Source organism: Lathyrus oleraceus, chromosome 2 (assembly GCF_024323335.1).
Source record: "Lathyrus oleraceus cultivar Zhongwan6 chromosome 2, CAAS_Psat_ZW6_1.0, whole genome shotgun sequence".
NCBI classification, from domain to species: Eukaryota; Viridiplantae; Streptophyta; class Magnoliopsida; order Fabales; family Fabaceae; genus Lathyrus; species Lathyrus oleraceus.
The window spans coordinates 227,092,316-227,103,683 of record NC_066580.1 but is presented as its reverse complement, the minus strand read 5'-3'; the positions used below and the strand labels follow the sequence as shown (position 1 = coordinate 227,103,683).

At 36.2% G+C, this 11,368-nt stretch overlaps 1 long non-coding RNA gene across 1 annotated transcript; it reads right to left on the bottom strand.

The window, feature by feature from the left end:
- Positions 1 to 9,114: 9,114 nt before the first annotated feature.
- LOC127118968 (uncharacterized) lies at positions 9,115 to 10,720 on the bottom strand. The gene is made up of 2 exons (XR_007802497.1): positions 10,025 to 10,720; positions 9,115 to 9,285 (listed from the first exon to the last, which is right to left on the bottom strand). It is a non-coding gene; the product is annotated as an uncharacterized LOC127118968 (long non-coding RNA).
- Between the last annotated feature and the right edge of the window lie 648 nt (positions 10,721 to 11,368).

Sequence of the window (11,368 nt, the reverse complement as noted above, 5' to 3'; positions counted from 1 at the left end):
GTTTTGTTTATTCCCAATTAGAGTCTTGTTAGAGTCTCTGTTCCTGGTGAGTGTATTACTCCGATGGATCGTCTTTTCTTCTGTGTGAATCATATTCCCCACAGAATTTGTGTCTTTTGCATACATACATTTGCATCATGAGGTCTCTTAGGGACCAAAATTTGTCTCATTACTGTTATTTAAGCCCATTCTACCGCGTCGAGATGAAGATTTTAAACTTCACTTCTCCGGCTAGAATGACCTTAAATAGGGGCATCTGTAAGACCCCAATTTTGGGCCCTAAGATCCCTCATGGCCCATATCATATCATATCATGGCCTCAAGGATCACTGCATGCCCTAGCTTCCCTCCTAGTGGGTAGTTTGCCTTGTGGGTCGATTTCTTGATCACCAAGCATGCCTTGCATTTGTATATCTTTGCTTTTCATATGTTTACTAACCAAAAAGTACAAAAATATTGTCAGTTTAACCTTGTTGATTGCAGATGAAGTAATTAGGTCAAAGACAGTCAACAGTCAGTCAAAGCAATGGATGGTGGCCATTCTTGCAGAATTTGGGCACCATGATCAATAATCAAGAGTTCATACATCTTGAGACATCATTTGAAGTCAAGGTCTCAAGGAATTAGGGTTTGGAATTCATCAGAAATACTTCAGTCATCCAAAACCCTAGAAAAGTCAAACTTGGTCAACAGTGGATTTAATCAGGGATTTGATGGATGGAATTGATTTGAAGGAGTTCATTCATGCTTATATAAGCCTCATCTATCATGTCAAACCTCATCATGGAAGAAAATCAAGTAAAATCAGAAATTTCCCAAAATAGAAAGTGGACCTGTAATTTCAACTGCCAAAAATGGAAACTTCTTGATCCTCAACTTACATCATGATACAAGCTTCAAATGAATTTTTGCCCAACATGAAAGTTGAAGATCTTGTTCTCCCATTTTCAAAACGTCCAAGAACTCTCAAATCCCATGTGTGGTTGTCAAGATATGCTCAATTCAATTTCAAAAATTTGTGAACTTCAAAGAGCCATAACTCATGAACCATAAGGCCAAATTTGGTGGGGTTTTTTCCTACAAACCACATTTTTCCTCCTCTTTCCAAAAATATAAATTTCATTCACCAAAACCTTGCCAATCAAAATGGCATTTTTTGACCTATTTCATTTAAAAATCAAGTTTGACCAATAGTTGACTTTTTGATTCTTTGATTTTTTTCTCACTTTGGCCAATTGGGATTTGTTTCATATGGTATTTGCAACATGTTCCAAGTCCAATTCATGCTCATACCACCATTATACCATCATTTTGGCCAAAGGTGCAAACTTGGCATTTCTTGCAATTTGTTTGAAATAAGTAAAACCAACTTGGCATTTCATGAGCAGAGTTCAAACAGCAGAAACAAAGGTCTGTTTACAGCCTGCTTAGGGCCCAGTTCGTGCAGTCATACACCCTCCATATGCAATGCTCATAATTAGTAAATTTGGCAAATGACTCCATTAAGGTAAAACCAACTTAGCACATGGATTAACAATGCTAAACAGAAGTATATATGTATATTCTCTGTTCATTTCACAACCCTAGAGACTAAGACACAGCAGCCTCCACGACCAAAAACACTCACTCTCTCATTCTTGCATTCTTGGCATTTGAGAATTTTCTGCTCAAAGCCTCACGAGACCACAAGCACTCTTGCTTCTTCCATGCTTTAGACATCTTTTTGAGTCATTTGCAAGCACAAAATACCAACTGGAGCATGGCTTTTTGTTCTGTTTTCTTCAAGAACCAATAATGGCATTTCGAGCTGTGAAGAGTTCCAAGCATTCTTAAGCTGAAAAAAGCTTCATCATCCATCATTCCAAAGCACTGGGAGCATCTGTTTCGAGCTGTATCACACAAACAACCATTGTTCAACACTTTTCTTCAAAATCAAGTAAGTAATCGACCTCCACCATTTGCCAAATCGTGCTATGTTTATGAAAGGTCTTTGCATGCTGATGCTAATATGCTATGCCTTGCTTGAAATGGTTGTGTTATGATGGAGAAATCTGAATTTACATTTGTGTGTTCAAAATTATTTTCCATCGATTTGCTCATATGTTGTTGATTCAATGAAAACCACTGTTGGATTTATGCTGCCTGATGTTAGTTGATGCTATTGCCATGATTAATTTATTGTCCTGGGCATGTTGAGATTTTCGAGTTCATGAAGATGATGATGCTTGCTGTTGTTTTGCAACTTTAATTTCTGTCCAGAAAATCCCCATGGTTATGTTGTTTTGTTGTTAGCTGATGATTGCATGATGTTGGTGTTTCATAGTCGTGCTCATTTGATTGATTATGGTGTGCTTGTTTGTTTGGTTGATGATGAAACATGAAGATGAACCAATGCCATTGCTGTTAAACCCTAAGGGTTTCATAAACCCAGAACATTTGAACATGATTGGCTCGTGTACTGTTTCATTGGCTAGTGGCCAATCAAAACATTTCGTGGCCCTTTCCAAAACGCAGAGTTTTGGATAAGTGATGCAATATTTACAACCGTGCCACTGTTGACCCTTGTTTGACCATTCCTTCATTTTATTTGTTCATGATTCATCCAATTTATCACTCAACTTCAACAATTCATTTCTCCTTCATTATTCATCCAAAAATCATGAAAATTTTTCCATCATCTTCACATGGATGTCTAGTATTTGATTATGATTTTTAATTAATTTTTCATTGGCTGGATTTTAATTGGTAATTGGTTTCCTAACATGTATGCACATTTGACACCCATTGCCATTCCTTTTGTGAAATTGTCATGATGTATCCATTGAGCCTGAAATTTTTTGTGGTGAAACTAGACTCACTCATCTTCATTTTGGTATAAAGTTTGTGGATTTCCCATTTGTGGTTTGTGTGATTTGATTTTTTGAAGTTAGAGGTTGCATTTGGTGTCATAACATGAATGTGCATTTTCATGAATTTTGTTAACTTGCTTCCTCTCATCCAATTGACCCCAAATTTTGCATGAATGATCTCTTACATGTCTAGTTTGTGTATGAATTTTCTTGGAATTAATCATGCTGTTTCCTATTTGATTGTGAATTTTCTTCCCTGCCTAGTCAATTGTTGACTTTTTGTGCTACATGTTGCCAAATCCTTTGTGAAATTCTCATATCTTGTTGTATGATCATGAAATTTCATATGTGATAACTAGACATCTTGAACTTTGCATTGGTGTTGATCCCATCCATTTCTCATCTGTTTTCAATTTGATATGATTTTTTGAAGTTGACCCATGTTTGTTGACCTTCATTGTGCATGCTTGAATTTGGTTTGACTTCTTGATTTTAATTGACTGCCTTCCTCTCATCCAAATGCCATGAAATTTGACATGCTTGCCATGCTAGATGTTAGGATTGAATGTGATTTATTTGATAATTTTTGGGATTGTTTGAGTTGACTTTTGAATGAAGTCTTGCTGTTGACTTCTATATGCTTTCCTTTGCCATGCTTTGCATTCTTTTGTGTATGAAATGACAATGATGCATGATTTGGTTGTGAATCCAATTGGGATAGCTTCTTAAATGTTTGACCTTGACTTTGGTTGACTTTTCCTTGCTGTTTTGACTTTTTCTTTCATCCTTGACCCTAGGCTAGTCCTAGTGGTCTTTTGAGCTTACAATTGAGTTAATGTTTCAGGTTAAGCACCAATGCCTCAAAGATCATTCAAATTTGATTGAGTTGGATTATATATATCATGTGCTAACCCTTGTTTTGTAGGTGTGACTCATATAGTTAAGTCCTGTGCTTTGCACATTGGTCCCTCTGTGGTTGACTGTTGTTTATCCATTCCTTTTGTTTTGAACTGTTGACTTGTTTGCTAATGAGTTTGACTTTTTCAGGTACACTTTAGTTGCTTTAGTTGCTTGCTTTGCTTTTTAGCAATTGCTTTTGAGGTATAATTACTTCTTCTTCATGTAGTCTGGAGACCCGGTCTGTTATTTGACCGGGCAAACTGTCTGAAGTCCTCCTTAAGAGGCAATGCCTGTGTGTGTTTAAAATTGTCCCAAGCAGGAAAAGTCCTCATTTGAGGCAATTGGTGGAAGGTAGGGATAAGCAATCTATCCCCCACTATTCAGTGTGTCCTCTCTTTGCTCCCATTACATGGTTGAAGCATTGAGATAAAAACCCAAGATCTAATCGAGTCAATAATGGGGAAAGAGTTCCATCTTTCTGAACTCCCCCACTTTCTATTATTTGATGCTCTCTCAGACCTGAGATAGAAGCAATGAGGCACACCCCTCATCTCCTTTTCATCTGCTTCACCTTAGCCTCTCAATGGCAAGGTTAAGAGCGACCTTTACCTATTACAGTGGACTTTCATAGTCAAACCCTCTTGTATGAGCCCCCTTTGTTTGGCTATAGAGTGTGCTGTTTGATGTTGATTGATTGATTGATTGCTTCATATACATATGTTTGCTTTCATACTTTGTGCACTCATCATCATCGATTGCCATTAATGCACAATCATCTCATTTGTCTTTGTGATATTGTCATTTGTTGTTTACCCATTGAGGACAATTGTAAGACCATTCATTGGCCATTGCTCCTATGATATGGAAGTGAGTATAAGACCATCACCTTGGCCACTCATCTTATCTTTGCCTGATGCATTTATTTGATTGTATGTGAGGAAGCAACTGTAAGTCCCTGCAAGTTGGCATTTGCTCTCCTATGATCACATGTTGTTTTGTTTGCTTGTATGTGAGGATACAACTGTAAGTCCCTGCAAGTTGGCATTTGTATTCCTAGGATCATACTGTGTATGTTAGAGTAAGTCCAGACAGATTGGCATCTGACATCCATGTTTTGCTTTCTCTGTTTGTATGTGAGGTTGCAATTGTAAGTCCCTGCAAGTAGGCATTTGCATTCCTGTGATCATATTGTTGCTTTTGTTCTTGTATGTGAGGATCCATTGTAAGTCCCTGTAATGTGGCTTTGGATTTCCTAGGACCATACTGTGGAGTTAACCTAAGTCCAGACAGATTGGCAGTTAACTTCCATTTCTCATCTTTGTTTTTCTTTTGAGGAGATTAGTGTAAGCCCATTGAGTGGCATCTGATATCCTATTCTGTTTTAGGAGACTGGTGTAAACCCATCTATTGGTATCCGGTATCCGCTTTTTATTTCTTTGCCTGTGGAGATTAGTGTAAGACCATTGAGTGGCCTCTGATATCCCATTTTGTTTTAGGAGATTGGTATAAGACCAGTGATTGGCATCCGATATCCGCTTTTGCTTTCTTCTTTGTTTGTTTATTATTATCCATTGCTATTCCAAAGGACACACTTGAATCATCTGCTATATGATTTCAAGAAGTGAACCCTTCTAAGAAGTTTTACAATCCATCTTCATCCATTCATCATTCATTATGTCCTAGACTTTTTCACACTTCACTTTCAAATTTGACATAAGTGTTGTGCAAACATCTTCATGTTTTTCTAACTAAAAACCTGGACTCAAGTCCTTGACTTTTTTTTCAAACTCATTTTCATAACACTTCCTTGAATCAATCTTAATCATACTTTGACTCCATTTTCATAATCACAATCCATTAACTTCACTCATTCACTTGTTTTGGCTCTGTCCATTGTTAATCTTTTCACATTAGCCATAGGTTTCAATTATCATTGTGGTTGATGTAAATCTTGCCTATCCTTAGTGAGTCGACAGTAAGACTTCCGTACTGAAAACAGGGCTAACCCCTCTAGTACGTCGAAGCTATCCTCGCATGGTGGATGTTTTTTTTGGTCGAGTGTTCTCCCATTGATAATGAAAAGCCTCAGTGCTTGTGTTTAAAACTGAATCCACCAACTTTTGGAAATCTTTTAGCCGAACTACGGCATTTTGATCCTTACCTTTGATGGAAGGTACGTAGGCAGCGGGTTCATCCGTTCAAACCCAATAAAAGATGTATATTCTTTTCTCATCATCCCAATCATGTTTGCACAATCTTTATGTCATAACAAATAACAATTTAGTACAACAAGTGTGAAAAGGGCTCCCTAGGAGTACCTAGGACGTAGTGGGTGCCTAACACCTTCCCATTGCGTAATTTACCCCTTACCCAGACTCTCTGATCTTTTATTAGTTTTCTACGTGTAAAACTTCTTAGGCTTTTGTTCGCTTTTTAGCCAGTCCTTTGGATAAATAAAAGTGCGGTGGCGACTCGAAATTTCAATGTATCTCTTGCTTATGATTTAATCGATAGATCATATAGCGACGAATACACCGCTACAGGGGAGAAGGTGAAACTTGAAAGAGACGAATATTGGGTGAGCGAAAGGTTACGATTTACAATTTAGGGTTTACACTGAAACTTCCGAATTTGCGATCAAGAAGGTTGCGATTTGAGGTTTTGCGATTTGGGAAGAGGGTTGCGGTTTGTGGATACTTTGCAATTTGTGAGTTTAATTTATAATGGTTGTGATGTTTAATTTCTATATATTTCACCAATGATTGATATGCTTATGATAATTTGAACGATACCGTTCAGTTTTTCATTGGAAATATCCAGAGACTCTGCCTCTTCATTTCTTTCATTATGGTTTGTACTTGGTAATTGCAATTTGTTATTAACAATTATTCTCTTTATTCAAATAAATTTCATTATGGTTTGTACTTGGTAATTGCAATTTGTTATTGGTATGTTTCGGGTTTACGGGTGACAAATTAGAAATCGGTTGCCCGAATCAATTAACTTTGATTTTAATTGGTTTGGTTTGGTTTTTACCCGAACTAGAAAAATGTCCAACCTAAACACATAGGTTTGGTTCAAATTTTCCTAAACCAATGAGCATCCCTACACATAAGGTTTTACACGATATTGATTCTCATTTTTCTTCTCACTAGCACTCTTATAGTGAGCAGACCTATCCCTGTTGTCTTCATCATAGATTATACTCTTATTAACCAACACTGAGAATCAGTGAATCTCCTAATAACCAATGAATTGCTTGCTTGATTTCATGATGTAAGCCACTCTTAAACTTTATGCACTCCAACCCTTCATCTTCCACACCATTATAGTGGGGACATAATCTCACAAACTCTTTGAACTCTATCACATAATCAACAATAGTCATATTTCCTTGTTTTAGCTCAAGGAACTCATTATCTTTCTTACTGCAAACATCCGACGAAAAATACTTTTCCAAAAACTCTTTCTTTAGGTTCTCCCAAGTGATTTAAGTATCTACAGACTCCATCCTCTATAGGGAATTCACCCACGAATACTCAGCCTCCTCGGATATCATATATGTCCCAAATAACACCTCCAACTCATATGTGCAACCCATAACTCAAAAGATATTCTCAACCTCTTGCAGCCAACTCTGAACACCACCAGGAACATATCTCCCCTTAAAGGTAGGCATATTGTTCTTCTGAAACTTTTCCAGCCCATGGAATCCATCAACACCAGCATTCTGATTCACCTGCAACACTTCATTTGCCTGCACCATCACATTAGCCATTGCTTCCAAAGCATCAACAACCACACAGTCATTTCTGCCAGCCATTTCTCTATGCACAAGCAGCCCAAACAAGTTAAATAATTGCAAATAACTATAAAGCATCGAGAGTGTTCACACACATCTCGTGCACAAGGGTACAAAGTAGTCACAATCTAGGCCGAATTGACTGACCTGCTCTGATACCAACTATGTAACACCCTAAACCCCTAACTCTTTATTTACGAAATAATTCAATTAAATTCTCACAAACAGGGTATTACACATTCTTCATGAAACATTTTAATCAACAAAACATTTATTAAAGCAACAGAGTAAGAACCTCATTTAACATAACAATCTTGTCGTACCCCAAAATTTGTCCTCCCGTTTTCATATTGTATCCAACCTATGACTTTAGATTCATCTGCATTATGCATTCATTCTTACAAACATCATAGATTCAAGGCTTGTAAATAACATAATATAGCCCTACTTGACCTTGGGAGATGGCACCTTCATCTTTCATGCCTAAACCCTAATGTGCTTGGCTTTTGTCCCAAGTGAATCTTTTGATCCATAAAACCCTAATTGTGGGTGCTCATCGTGGGTGATTCATTTATTGGCTTTGCTTTGGGCTCAAAACCCTAATCAGGGAAGGTACGATCCTATTGTGCTTTGTGACTTGATTTGTCACCCTATGCTTGGTGGAAACCCTAATTCAATGGGAAATGGGTTTGGTTATCATATCATGCATCATCCATCATCTACATGGTTGATATGTCATCTGATTCAAACATGGCCTAGGTTATTAACTTAAGTCTTTTGGTATTTGTAAATGCAAATCCATATGTCTTAATTTCACTTCATTCATGTGGCACAGATAGTCAAGGGTGATTGATCCATTCATGTTTGGTTCCATGTATTCATAAATTTAGGCTTAAACATTAGTCTTTGTTTCAGGTGAATCATGCCTTGCTTGCAATCATATGAAACCCCTAATTCATGCCTCACAGGTGACTTTGATCAATTGTTGACTTTTTGGTCAACTAGTTGACCAAAGTCGACCATCCAGTTCATAGGCTCATTTGACATTGATCAATCACATTTGATTCGAGTTATACATTGAGATTTATTAATTATTGATCTTTCCATGTAATTGCAAATTCAATCTACTTTCTTTTTTTTAACTTAACCGATTAAGATCTAAGATGCCAAATCATTGTCAATTCCGTTTCAAATCACTTTCCATAACCAATTTTCAAATCGTGTTTAATTAACAATTTTCGACCTTTTTCAATTTGACTTTCAACAATCATTTTAAACTAAGTTCATATTTAACAACCATTTCAAATTAATTTATCCTTTCCAACCAATTTTCAATCAATAATTCAATTCATTCATGCTTAGCCTTACATTTAACAATATTCAAACATTTTTCAATTCCATAAACTTTCCATTACTAATTTCTAACATTTTCCATACAAGTGCACGAACTAACATTTTGTTCAATCATTCAATGCCATATTTTCAATTCAAATATCATTCATCTTCATTCAAGTTCCATGTACAATTTCCAACCAATATTTCACATTGCCATTCAAATATAACTTCATTATAATATCCAATTTTCATTACTCAATCAAATTACATTAACCTAAACCAATATTTTACATTCATTACAAAAGTGACAATCAATGCATAATTCAAATCCCTTCCAAGTAACAATTGCCAAGAGCAACCAACCAAATTTCCACTATTCAAAGACAATAAGCCAAGGCCCTGCAAAACAGAATATACAACTTTAATCAAAGTCCCCACTGTCATGTATAATTCAAAACCAAAAGCTCCATAACCTAACACATCTAATCCAATTCCTGATTTACATTAATAGTCGTGACAGTATACTAATAATCATGCAAACCAAACCAAAACTCGAATAACTAACAACTTTTTTGACTGCATCAAACAACTCATGACGGAATAACTAAACCGGTTCAAATCGTCAATTAACATTTTTAAGCAAAGCTAACAATCCATGGCCAACACATTCAATTGATTTCAGATTAACATAACTAACCTATACTAACTTTTTAACTAACCACAATCAATTTCAGTTTCAGTTTAACAGTGTAACTGTTCCATTAGCTAGCCTTAATCAGAATTAATAGTAATATAATTAACAACTATTTAATAGTACACTTAACACCTTGAATTTCACTGCAAACGGAGATAACAGAAGACTAATTCACAACAGATAGCAGCATTTCCTAACATACATTTAGCAGATTTTTAAACAGGGAAAATTAATGACAACCAACTCAGGTTAACCTATAACTATAACTAAATTTTCACCCTGTTAAATCTAACATAAATAAACTGACATAAACCCAATCTAACTTAATCATAACCATCAACATAATTCCATATTTCAAGGAAATTTGAACCAAATTTGATTGCCATTTAACTGGAATCTCTAACAGAATTTGGGAATGAAGAGAACTCTATAAAAGGATATCACCTATCTTCAATGAAGAGGATTCATTTTTCACTTCGAGAGTCTGCATTTTTTCCACTTGCGTATTCTTCATATTCTCCTCAATCCACAGACGCAGGTTCATCATCGCTCACGCAGCCAAAAAGTTCAGAGGAGCAGAGTCAGAAGAAAGGTCGAAGTGAAGAAGAAGAAGCGTGAAATCAAAGACGAATCGGATCAGAATCAGAGAAGAGGACTCGTACCTATTCACAAGCAAAGTTTCAATCCGGTAAGTGTTCCTATTTTGGCTTCAATTGTCAATTCATACGCAGTGATTCTCAATTTTGCACGCGAGTCGCAGGCAGTTCAAAGATTTTAGTTTCGACGTTGAATCTTACAAATCTTGATTTGGTGAAGACGACAATTGAACTCGATTTGATGACATTTTGTTGAAGCTGCGTTGTGAATCTAGATCCGCTTCCGGCTCATATGCTTTGTGCAAATCGAAGAAGAATACGCACATGGAAAACGCGATGGTGAAACTTCTTGAACCACCACACCAGAATCCACTCGATGATACGCCAGTTTTCAAAGAAGCACGAGCTGCGACGCTTATCCGGCTTAGATTCTTGACTTCTCATATGTGTTGGTCACTTTCTGTTTGCAGCATGTGGATGAGGATAAGTCTTTTTGGGTGTATCGATCATGGCTTTCAATCTCAGGATTGGCATTGAAGTTGGATTTCGGTTTGGGCCCAAGGCCCAAACATTTCTTTCCACACCCTGACTTCCAGGACCTACACCCCATCTGAAGATAGGAAACTACTATGGGCCATGATTCCCAGGCCCATGCGAATTTCTTTCTTCTTTTGTTTGCTGCCAATTATCCATTCATGGGCCTGAACCATGTTTGAGCCCATTTTTGTTGTTAATTATTAGTTAACATTATGATTAGGATTAAGCATGTTTAATTAGGTTAATTAGAATGGTAATTAATTTAATTAGAATATTCATTTTAAGATAAATGGAAATTTAGGTCTTAATTAATTTTTAGGATTTTAATTAGTTTTATATCTTAATTATGCCATAATAGATAATTAGAAGACTTAGGTTTTTTGCATAAATAAATATAATTAGGATTAAGTTCTAACTAATTAAATCTTGATTGATTAGTGGTGTATAAATAGATATTAGATTTAGGCTAATTTCTAGATTAGTTTGATTTTTATCTCATAACATTAGAACCAATTAGGTTAGTTAGCTTGATTAGGTTTTAATTAGAACCTATTCAATATTTTCCTAACTAATCTATTTTTGGAATATGACCATTTTGTCCCTATGTAAAAATTCTGACTTTTTAATGGATGATCCCTTAGCTTATGGCTTTACT